Source organism: Capsicum annuum, chromosome 6 (genome assembly GCF_002878395.1).
Source record: "Capsicum annuum cultivar UCD-10X-F1 chromosome 6, UCD10Xv1.1, whole genome shotgun sequence".
Lineage (NCBI taxonomy): Eukaryota > Viridiplantae > Streptophyta > Magnoliopsida > Solanales > Solanaceae > Capsicum > Capsicum annuum.
The window spans coordinates 86,963,020-86,975,862 of NC_061116.1; positions in this window are offsets into that span (position 1 = coordinate 86,963,020).

A 12,843-nucleotide genomic window follows, 5' to 3' on the forward strand; every position below is an offset into this window, starting at 1 on the left:
ATCATGCGGAGAATTGGATAAGCTTTCCATCGACATAAGATTCACACAAATCGAACATCCGGTGAGGAAGTTAGGCCATTTTGTAATTCCCCGAGACTCTAACCAATAGTGCAACCATGAATCAAGCTCTTAAGAAATAAATTATACTGCTTTGGTTTTTTTCTAATCGAGTATGGTGTGTATTAAGGCCGTAAAAATGTCCTAACGATTGGGCGAATCAAAACATTCCTTAACGATTGAATTCTTGGGAAGGATATTGGTATAGTCAACTCAAATGAGCATATCTCTCATTATACTTGGAATTTTTAATCTCATGACTTATCAACAGATATATAATTGAATTATCTTTCCAAAGATACCAATTTCTCCAAAATACGATATCGGAGCAAAGAGTTATACCTATTTTACTCAAGCATGGTCAAGCTGGAAAACAGTGATGATGGTGTTGATGGGCTGTCACGTTTTTGACACCATTTTTGATGATTTTGTCACTTTCTGACAAAATTTCTGATGACATCATCAGCCCTGGGCAGAAAATCAAGAATTGGACCCCTTTTTGTGAGGACTATTCGTGACGGCCTATGACGGACCTAACGGCCCATCACGAATGGCGTCAAGTATATTTTTCCAGCAACTCAAGGACGTTTTTAGAAGGGAATTTTGGACATTTTCACTCATTTTTAGCCTCTATAATACTAGTAGTGGAGAAAACCTTCATTATCTCTCATTCTCTTCCAAGAAATAGATCAAGAAACTAGGATTTTCTTCTAAAATTCTAAATCAAATCTTCTCCAAGAAATTTAAGAATCTTCCAAAGATTTCACCAAGTTGTCCAAGAATCAATTTTTTTTAAGTTCAAGGCATCAAGAAACTTAGCTTAAAAGTGTGAAGAAGAGTTCCCAATCAAGCTTGTTCATCTTAAATCCATAATCCAAGGTATGTTAGGTTTGAACAAGAATACTTCTTTCGTTCTTGTGCTCAAAGATTTAATTTCTACTATTGAAGTTCATGATTTTTGCAAAATGGGTTTACACCCAAATTACTTTATTAATGATTTATGATATTTGAGCTATTCAAGATTGATACACATGACTATTTCATCATTTATTTCTTAAATTGATAATTTATCCCATGAGTTGAATATCATTATTATGAGTTGATGATTTACAAATGATTTGAGATAAGAGTCATGATTTAGGCTTTTCTATGAGAAGTTGATTATTGATTATAGATATTGATATTTGAGCTTGAGAGTCAAGAATGAGTCCTATAATATTTTCTTGAAGTTTTTGATACATGATTATTTTAAAATTTCCAAATTTTGACTTGATATTTAATATTCTGAATTTTATGTTTCTACCATGAGTTGGTAATTCAAGTGCTTTCAAGGCATGGGTCAAGCTTTAAACTTCCTTATGAAAAATTAGATTATTGAGTATATTGATTTATGAGATTGAATCGTTATAATGAGTCTTGATATTTCCTCAAAGTTATTGATGTTTCCATGACTTAATGAATTAATACATTTTGATGTTGAGAAAGATTGTTTGATTTTGATTTGAGTTAGGGATCTGCAGATTATATGATTTACAAATGAGATATATATATATATATATATTTATGTTTTGGTCTTTATAATATATCCATGAGTTGATATTGATTAAGGTAGATTTCCTAACACGTTCTGAGCTGAGTCTGGGAGGAATATTTAGCACTGAGCGGGAAATTTGGTATTTTCCTGAAACTACGTGTCACCATAGGATTGATGTTGATAATTGTGGGCCAAAGGCAGAGTATGGGATTGTGATTGAGAAATTGAGGTTGTACTCTTTGGTAAGAGTACGACACCCCCGCCACTGTGGGGTTCTCTTCTTAGGAGGGCAAAATATTGGACTCCATGCGGCTCACATGGCGTAGTTATGTCGGTTATAAGAAACTCCCAAGTCCATAATATTCCAAGTTTTCATGAGTTATCGAGTCACTCTAAGTCATGATTAAAAGAGTTTGAGTTTAGTGACTTATGAGATTTATAATGCTTGTACTATTATTGATGATTTACAAGGAATATATTTCAATTAATTCAAGCAAAGAAAGTCGTTATCGTCAGCATGCATGATTTTCATAATCGTTTATGATATTATTTATTATGTTTCATTGCACCTCCACATACTTAGTAAATTTCTTAAATTACTAACCCCCGTATATTTCTATATGCTACAGTTCCTTATAATATAGGTACAATTTATAGTGCAGATACCGCATTCAGTCAGTTTGCAGCTTCCAGTCAGCAGGTGATGAGTCTTTTTTATTCAAGGGCTTGAGTCAGTTATACAGTTTGAGAAGTGTTGTATTTTTTCTTACTTTAGTCGTATTGAGATTGGGTAGTTAGGAGTCATGACCCATCTATCTGAAGTAAGTACCAGTAGAGGCTTCATAGACAGTCAATAGAAGTTAATGCATTCAGTTTTAGTTTCATTTGAAAAAGTAGAGTTGTAATCTTTTAAAGTTCATATTTGTATTGAGCAAGTTCGGATAAGTTCTATGTTTTCGCTGATCTTATATAGATTTAAGCATTTTATCTAGTTGTTTACAAGTTATGCCAGTAGGAGGGTTAGCTTGGGGTCACTTATGCCCCTAAGCACCGTGTGATGTCTCGGGACCTAAATTTTGGTGCATTACAAACTTAGTATCAGAGCATAGAGTTTAAGTGTCCTAGGGTATCTATGAAGCCGTGTCTAGTAGAGTCTTACGGAATGGTAAGGAGACGTCTGTACTTTTCTTCGAGAGGCTACAAGACATTTAGGAAAGGTCTCCATTCTTTTAAGTCTTAGATCGTGCTATTGAAAGGTTCATTAAGAAACTTGTACAGATTCTTATCTTACCCTTGGCGCATCCCCGCCTTATTTTCAAGGTATTAGAGACAATCAAACTCAAGTCTTTGTAGATAGTACTTTCTTAAACAATCTCCTCAGATAGTTACGGAGTCTTAAATGAGATAGAAAGTATCCTATTAGTGTCTTATCATGCCTTTCTTATGAATCGTGCAATAAGCGCAAGTTAGTTGGTCTTCCAGATTCCTTCACAAAATCCATAATGATAATCTATACTTCTTTATCTATGTACTATTCTTGAGGTAACATGATCTGCAAGTTTCAATTTCCTTTCCTGACAATGCCCTTAGACTTACAAGAGAGAAATTTCAGAAGTCTCACAAAGCGGCCTAAGAAGAGCTTACCAACGTGTTATGAGTTTCCTAAGTTCAATGTTATGCCCTCTCTCTTATGATTCTTTTAGTTGAGACAGAGTAAGATGTTTATTCTTAGATTATCAAATATTATATGTCGAGTTTCTATCTCTTGTAACCTTATTATCTTTATGATGTTGGAACTAAAAGTGTAGTGAAGCCATGTGGGGCTCTTTCGATTCACTAGTATAATTTCTTTGTTATCCTTCTCAAATTCTTTTTCAAAATGCAAATCAAAGACTAGTGAAGCCGAGTGAGGCCTATTTTGATTCACTAGCGACTTCTTGTGTATCTTGTTTTCTCGTACAGGTTAGAACTAGTTTAAAGGTACTGTGGAAGGAAAGGGTGGAAAGTGTGATTTATTGGAAGTATGCATAGCTGAGCTTTTTGCATATGATCGAGTTAGTGATGAAGTAATATTGTTTTTGTGTGTCAGCTCATGAAAGAAAGAGAAAGAGTTATTGGAGGAGGTAAATAATGGTTTGCTTAAGGTATGAAAAGAGTTGTTGATGGTGTGTTGCATAAGATAAGTATAAGTTATGGATGATGATACTTAGTGGATGAGTATTGTTAACTTAGATGCTCCTGAGATTGCAAGGGAAAGTTAAGTTAAGGCTTAGAGAGTTATGAACTAAGTTAAGCTATGTATGAAGGATAGATAGTAATGATGGGTAGAAGAAGGGCGTGTTGATGGATTATAAATGAGAGAGGCCATATGATTATGACCAATTATTGTTATTAGGGGGTTTAAGTGGACTAGTGTTTATTGGCGCTTTGTTTTATAATTTCCAAGTGAGAATGGTGTGTATGAGGTAGAGTTGTTAGTTATGCTGAGCGCTCGGCATTAAGCTTGGATGGATGGTGGCTATGAAGGTGGATGTGATGATTTCTTGGTTAATTGTTCTATTTATAGGGAAGTGATCTAATGGGCTTGGACAGTGCATGCGAGAGCTTGAGTTTGATCAACTTGTAATTAAGTTTGATTTTGTGTTCTTGGTGAGAAATCTTGCCCAAGGTGCTATGGGGCTGCTTCATTTTTCTAGGGTCATTTTATGTGGCGTAATTAGTAAGTGTTGTGGAGATGCTAGGTGGAGGAAGACTAGTTAGGTAATGAATGATGTTCCTAAAAATTGGGCCAAGGAGTGTGATGGCTTTAGTCTAAGGGGGAGATAGTAGAACAAGTGACCAGGTTAGGTTGTCAGGTTCTAGGGGGTACGCCAATAAGTTGTGGAACAATTGTGAGAAAGGATACTACTCGACCCATTTTTATTTTAGTATTTCCAGTCATTCCTGTATTTATTCATACTTTGCGTTTTGATTCCATGATCATGATTCACGTCCAGGCATGCCATAAAGAATCCTGTCCTCACTTAGTTACCGAAGTGCAGAGTCTCAGACCTTTCACCGGTTGGAATCACATTTCATAGTTACAAATTCCCAATTTAGGTCATGCAACGCATGACTTATGTACTCGAGTTTTGTAATATGTTCAGTTCCAATGTTCAAGTGTTATTTTTAATGATCAGAATTCAAATTTATATCGTGCATGTCCCTAGGCCATATTTCTTTGATGGGTTTATGATGTTAAATCCTCTATTCCTCAAGCCTTAGCTGAGTGTCAAGTTATTCATAGCATCTATTCATGTGTAAGATTCTCATGCTCTAATCTTTTAGTTATCTTTCCTTACCCAAGATAGTGGCGGTGTATAGTTGGTTAGTCGGAAGAGAGGAGATATTTCCTTATCAACGATAGAGGGTGGCATACTACTTTGGCTTGGCGGTAATGTGAAGTAAGATTGAGGTTAAGTCTTTGATACATTTTATGGTTAGTTAAAGTTTAATGTGTTATGATTGGGAAGATTGTGGTGTGTTTATTTTGTGTAATTCCATGAGTTGGAAAGAATATTGGGGTGAAGCATTTGCGTAGGACTTGATTAGCAAGGAGTATGTCAGGTGTGCTTGACGTGAGTGCATGGAAATTTCTTGATAAGAGATGTGTAGGGTATGAAAAAGAGGCTTTATAAATTTTTGATTAGGAATGCGCATGTGGTTAAGAAAATAGGCTTGAATGTCGTGTTTGTGTGCATGCGGATGGGTGCCTTACATATTAGTAAATGGCTAGTGCTAGGTGGATTGGAGTTGTCGAAGTGGTAATGAGAATTACTCTTGAAGTGAGAGTGCTTGAGAAGTGTGATTGAGTTTGAGAGTAAGGATTTTCCTTGCTTGAAGCTTAGTGCTTTTATCCTGACTTATGATTCATAGGTTTAGGTTTCAAGTTGTGAGACTATGGTAATTCTATGATCTCTATTCAGATGTCTTGTTTAGATCTTGCCTAAAGTTCTTTGCTCCTTCAAACCATTAGAATTTCGTGGAAGGGTGTTGAAGGTATCCACCACTTAAGTATGAGTATCTAGTACGATTCAGTTTGCAGGGTTAGCAACCCAGTTTTTTTAAGATTTGGCAAATAGGTTTCTATGGTCTTTCATTTTTTGTTCGAACTAGTCAGATCTTACCACTCGAAGTTTCATAAGTACGGGCAGTCTGATAAGTAGTTTCTCGCATCCAAATTCTATGAATTCATTTCAGTATGTGTATCAGTCATCAGTTTAAGATTTGGATATATAATTGTGATTCAGTCTGTAAGCATTCATTGAATAATCTTTGTTTTCCAAGTATTCTAGTCCAGACAATGTAATACCCATTGTGTAGCCTTATCCTTGTTTCTTATAACCTATGCCTGCATAAATTATCTCTCCGCCGTCTATGAGTACAATTTCACTCTGGTTACATCAAGTGAATAATCTCAGTATGAGCCCACTCTTTAATATAGGAAGAAGGTAAATCAGCTCAAATTCAATCGAGAATTATAGTTGTCCTCTATCGATTCTTTTCTAGTCTCGGATCCAGATGTATAGCTATTCCCATCATGATTTTATACATTCAACAAAGTACTTCAAAGTTTAGAAAGATATAGATTTAGATTTGCAATTTGTTTCAGTTGTTTGTCTTCAGTTTTCTCTATATTCTAGGCCAAAAAGCAACATTCAAGGACGAATGTTTACAAGGGGGAGATATTGTAATACCCCGATCATTTCTTAAGCCTAAATCCATCTTTTGAGTGAATATAGATGACTTCCAAATTGATTATTGTTTATCTCATGTTTTATTTCCCTAAATTCTACTTCCTATCAAGTGGAGAATTGGATAAGCTTTCCATCGACATAAGATTCACCCGAATCGGATACCCGGTGAGGAAGTTAGAGCCATTTTGTAATTCCCCGAGACTCTAACCAATAGTGCAACCATGAATCAAACTTTTTATAAATAAATTATAGTTATTTTATTGTTTTATAATCGAGGATTGTGTGTATTAAGGCCTTAAAGATGTCCTAACTATTGGGCGAATCAAAACATTCCTTACCGATTGAATTCTTGGGAAGGATATTGGTATAGTCAACTTCAAACAAGCATATATCTCATTATACTTGGAATTTTTTATTTCATGACTAATAAAAAGATAGATAATTCTCTGGTTGGGGCTGCATCTCTCGATTCTCCTTGACTCCAAGGTCACCCATATACTGCAATAGAATCCCTAGTCAAGGACTCAGGTCCTCATCTTGTTAGTGGTAGCAGGTGTCTTTGCCATCTACGAAAAAGTAAAACCTAAGGAATCTTTAGAAACCAACTCAATATCGTAACATGAAATGAGTGAAGGAAGTGGAGATCTCCTAAGAAGGTCATATATCTTCCCAAAGATAAAAAAACGAACATCATCACTTCAATCCGCAAGACTTTACTAGAAACTTGCTCTAGTACCAATAATATTGGTGAACTTAGTTCTCTGATACCGATTTTTCACGGCCTAATTTTTGAGTCATAATGGAACGTACTTTATCCCACAAGTAGGAAAGAAAAATCATAGCTCAAAGCTAGGAGCATTGGGCTAATTTTATGGAAAATGGCAAAAATGCTAAAAATTTACAAATAAAAGACTTACAACAACAAATCATGGAATAATAATAATAATAATAACATGAAAGATAAACAAGATAATAAGAGCATCCCACAACCTAGTAGTGCCGGTACAAGAGCCTCTAATTCAAAGGAAGACAAGTATGATCAAGTCAAATATACATCAGTCTCAAAATATGGAGACCAAAAAAAATAAATGAAGGAGAAGAGAATAACTCCGGCTTCGAGAGCTCACCTTGTCTGCAAACTCTAATCTATACGATCACAGAATCAACGGCGATAAATAGTACTCGAATCTACATAAAAAGGTACAGAAGTGTGGTATGAGAACCAAATCCATGAGTACATAGTAGGAATCATTGGTCGACTTAGATGAATCATAATATAAGTATAATAAAAATGCGAGATCAATAAACAAAGTCAAGGTACAATGGAAAACCTGGACTAACACTCTAAATACTGTAATTGAATAACCAGAACAACAATAATAAGGAAGAATACATAACTATTACTACAAAACTAGCTCCCATAAGCCAGTACATACAAAAAAGTAAATAACCCAATGCAGGCCCCTATAAGTTCGAAGGGTGCAATTAAGAGAAGAAATAATTGAAATTACACTAATTAATCATATCTCGAAATAATAATCATGGATCCTTCCATGCCAAAATCACCTAACTCAAACTAGTTCTATGACCCTCATAAATAACCTCTCGATGTCAGACTTGAAAAGGAACTCAATATCATAATTTGCCAAACTTTAACCAAAACACAATATTATCCTTTGCCAGACTTTAACCAACTAATCTCATCACCCAAGTAGCAATGTAGAACGAAGAATCATATATCTATCCTCCTCAATCTCTAAAATATGCATATAAATAATGTAACTCATTTATTATGCCTACAAGAAGCTCAGAATAGTCTTGGCCTAAGGTGGCCGAAGGGGCCCATTTCTAGTCCCTAAAATCTATTCTAAGGCAAATTCTACTAGAACTAAGATAAGGTATTTAATTCACTACTAGATATTAAATAAGCCACATTTTAGTCCTAAGATAGAAGCTCTACTAAAAGAATAAGAATTTAAGTCAATTATGCCAAATTTGTGGTCCCTTAATCGGCTAGAAGATCAAAATTATAACAAGTATACTTCCAATGCCTAATTCCCAAACCATATCTAGAACATTGTCATGAATATAAAATAATTGAACCCAATCATTGAGAAAAGTAAGCCTAGACTATCTGGATGCCCTAGAAAGCCTAATAAAATTAGTTTAATCATCAATTTCCCTTTTCTAGAAGCTTCTGCATGATGCCACACTATAAAAATTATAATATACTCATCAACACAAGAACAATGGTACTCGTATTGCATTTTTATTCCTCGAGACCAAAATTACTTTAAAATCGCATGTGGAGCCTGCTTGAAAAATCACACTTTCAAAATCGTCAAGATGTCCCTCAATGATTAAAGAACATTTATCCTCAAGAATGGTTAAATTTCGAGTTCAAATGGTACTAAAATCAATGCACCAATAATCTAGGGATTTTGGGAAATTGTTGAAAATGAATTTAATGGAAACTTACCATGAATTCAAAGACACAACGAGTAATCTGATCTCACAAACACCCCAGAATCACTAAATAAATATTTTCCCAATTTTCCACGTATTATAGGGATCCAAGCTCTTGAAATTTTGGGGAAATAGGGTGAAAATTGGCTAAAGGGGCATTTAATGACACCCAGGAACCGTTTTGTCATGAGCTGAACTAGGGTCTGGTCGTGATAGGTATCTCATGTCTACTATGGATCGGAGACCACCCTCTCAACCCAACCTCATGAGCACAATAATAATAATAACAGTAACAATGTGGAAGCCAACTAAACAAAAATAAGAATGAATAAATGACTCAATGAAACTAAGAAGCTATAATGCACACATTTATATATATACATATTTAGGATGTTGGGTTAGGATAAATGTCATAAGCATGAGAGTTTTAAAAACCATTAACATGGAATGTGTAGCTCTGTTCGTCCTAAGGGCACCCACGACCTATATGAGTTCAGCTCCCCCTACTGAAAGGGTCCCAATGCGTGTTAACCGCATGAACCAGGAAAATCCAAGGACGGGCCAAAGATATTGAGGCTTCAACCATTCCAAAATTTATATAATGTGTAAACTATATACACAGTCATAAAGACCCATGCGCCAGCAAGTGTGGTTGCCAGTATTGCCCCCCCCCCCCCTCCTGGGGACCTTTACCTTCACAATGAGCTACACAATCCTTTTTAAGCCCAAATTCAAATAGTTTGCATATAGAATCAACCAGTAACCCAGGAGTCATTCAATAAGGCATTTAACACTTGTTATCGATATACCAATATGCTTGCTAAATTAAATATGTCAAACAAATAACACAATCCATATTGACTTCCAAGTTCTATTTAAATCCAATACAAGGCCACCAAGACTATCCAAAACCGTTTTTATATCCATTTATTCAATAATACAATGCATTGAGTTCTAAAACAAGTTAAACCGTGCAATTTTCTATAAATTAAATCCAATTAATAAAGTGGGTTGATGTTCATGAAATTCCAAGCCAAAATTCATCCAATTTGGGGGAAACTCGTGTTCCCCATTCCAACCATTAAATTAATTTACCAATTCAGTTCTAAAAACATCAATTTAAGGAATAAATAATCAATTCAAGTCATGGGACAAGTAATTCAATCAAAAACTACAAAAATCCCTCAACCCAAATTCAAAACCCATAATTTAAATCACATGAAAATCGATCAAATCAATGCCACAATGTAAAATCAAAAGTTTGGGAAAGAGAAACATACCTAAAACACAAAAGAATTTGAAGTCAATTTGGATTTTAGATCCCGAATGATGAATACACAGTGAAACCCTTAAGCTTTCCTAGTTAGAGAGTTAAAGATGAATAAAGTTGAGTTTAATCTTTGAATATTGAAGAAAAAATGTCCTTAAGCTTTCCTAGTTAGAGAGTTAAAGACGAATAAAGTAGAGTTTGATCTTTACAAACTAAAGAAAAAGTGTCCTTTTTATGTTTATAAGTCGGGGAAAAGGTAAAAATACCAAAAGCCCCTCACCCTTAAAGGAAAAAAAAACAAACTATATGAAATTTGACCCTTGGAATGACCTTATCACGGAGGTTATGCTTCATTCCACGCCAATATCATGAAGGGTAACCTCCGTGACACACGGATAACCTGGAGGAACATGCCTCAAAGATCCAAAATAGCCTCGAACCCTTTCAAAAAATTTTAAAACTTTCCCAAATTACTCTTTTAATGTCCCTAAACATAATTTAAGTCAAAAATTGATCTTACAAACATAGGAAGGTCAAAAATAAATAGATCAAAATTTTAAGGGTTTTATATCCCCCCCCCCCCCTTTTAGGATCATTCATCGCAAAATGATTAGTTAGGAAAATTTTAGCATAGGAATAGCAAGAATACATCAGAATGAAATGACAAACTTGGATAATGACATGAGGAAAATGAAACTCATACCTGACACCTTCAAGAATACCCAATTCTCTTCGCTTCACATCCGCATAAGACTTCTAGAAACTTTGAGCATTCTTAAGTCTTTCTCTAATCGCTTTCACCTCCTCCATGGATTGGTGAATAAAGTTAAGACCAAACAACTAAGTTTCACTAACCTTAAACCAGCCAATAGGAGTCCAATACCTCCTACCATAAAGAGCCTCAAAAGAAGCTATCTCAATAATTTAATAAAAACAATCACACAGGCCCTTAGCATATACTCCAAAGGCTAAATAGTACGCTCCACTTGCCCATTCGTTTGAGGGTGGAAAGAGGTGCTAAGGTTTAACTATGTGCCCAAATATTTCTAGAATTAACGCCAGAAGTGAGATTAAAACTTTGTACGTCAGTCTGAGATGATGGACATTCGCACATCGTGCAACTTCAAAATCCTCTCCTGAGTAGTTACTCCCTATAGAAAAAAGTGAGCGAGCATAGTCATCTTATCCACAATGACCCAAATCGAATCATACTAATTCTGATACCACGGAAGACCCATAATGAAATCCATATTGATCATCTATTTCAATAGAGGTAACTCTATCTCTTGAGTCATGCCACCAGGACTCAAGTGTTCAACCTTAATATGCCGAAAAACTAAACACTTAGCAAAAAATTTGCTACATCCCTCTGCATATTATTCCACTAATAGATCTCCTTTATGTTATAGTACATTTTAGTTGAAACTGGATGAACTATATATCGAGAATCATGATCCTCAATCAGAATCCTTTCCTAGAGCCCATCAACATTAGGAACACACAACCTACCTTGGTACCACAAAATACCATCTTCCCTAATTTTGAAAGCCATGACATTGTGCCTACCCACATCCTCCTTAATCTTCATAAGCATGGTATCCAAAGCCTGCTTCTCCTTCACCGCAGCACCAAGAGATGATTTGACCACTTACTAAATAATAACTCCCCCATCTTCAGAGTCCAAAAGATTGAACTCCCAAGTTTACCAATCTGTGAATGTCTTTCACTAATCCTCTTCTCTACTCGTAAATATGGGATAAAATCTGCATAGATAACCTACTAAGAGCATCATCAATAACATTAGCATTACCTAGGTGGTAGTGAAGACTCATATCGTAATTCTTGAGAAATTCAAGCCACCTTTTTTTCCTGAGATTCAACTCCTTCATAGTGAATACACACTGCAAGCTCTTATGATCTAAATAGAGATGCACATGCCCCCTACATAGATAATGGCGTCAAATCATCAAAGAAAAAATAATAGCTTCTAACTCTAGATCATGGGTCAGATAGTTCCTCTCATGAACCTTAAGCTTCCTAAAAGCATAGGCCATAACCTTAAAATATTGTATCAACACACAGCCCCATCCCATATGGGACGTATCATAAAACACAACAAAACCATTAGTACCCTCGGACAGGGTCAAGACTGACACAAAAGTTAGCTTATTTTTCAACTTCTTAAAACTACCCTCACAAGCATCGGACCATAAAAACTTAACCTTCTTCTGAGATAACCAAGTCAACAAAACAACAATAGAAGAGAAACTCTAAACAAACCTCCTATAATACCCAGCTAAGCCTAAGAATCTCCTAATGTCTGTCAAAGTTGTGGGTCAAGTCCATTTCTTCACCATCTCAACTTTTTGTGAATCCACCTTGACCCCTTCACTCAAAACAACATGTAAAACAAAAGTCACAGCATTCAAGCAAAACTTACATTAAGGAAATTTCACATATAATTACTAGTCCTTAAGGGTCTGTAATACAATTCGGAGGTGATTGACATGATCCTTCTCACTCTTACAATACACCAAGATTTCATTAATGAAAACTATCACAAACAAGTCTAAAAACTAGCTAAAAATTTGATTCATAAGATCCATGAAAGTAGCCAAAGCAATAGTCAACCCAAATGACATCACCAAAAACTCATAGTGACCATACCAGGTTCAGAAAGTAGTCTTCGGAATATTAACCTCCCTAATTTTAAACTGATAATAGCCTAAATAGAGATCAATCTTAGAGAAACATCTAGCACCCTAAAGCTAATAAAAATG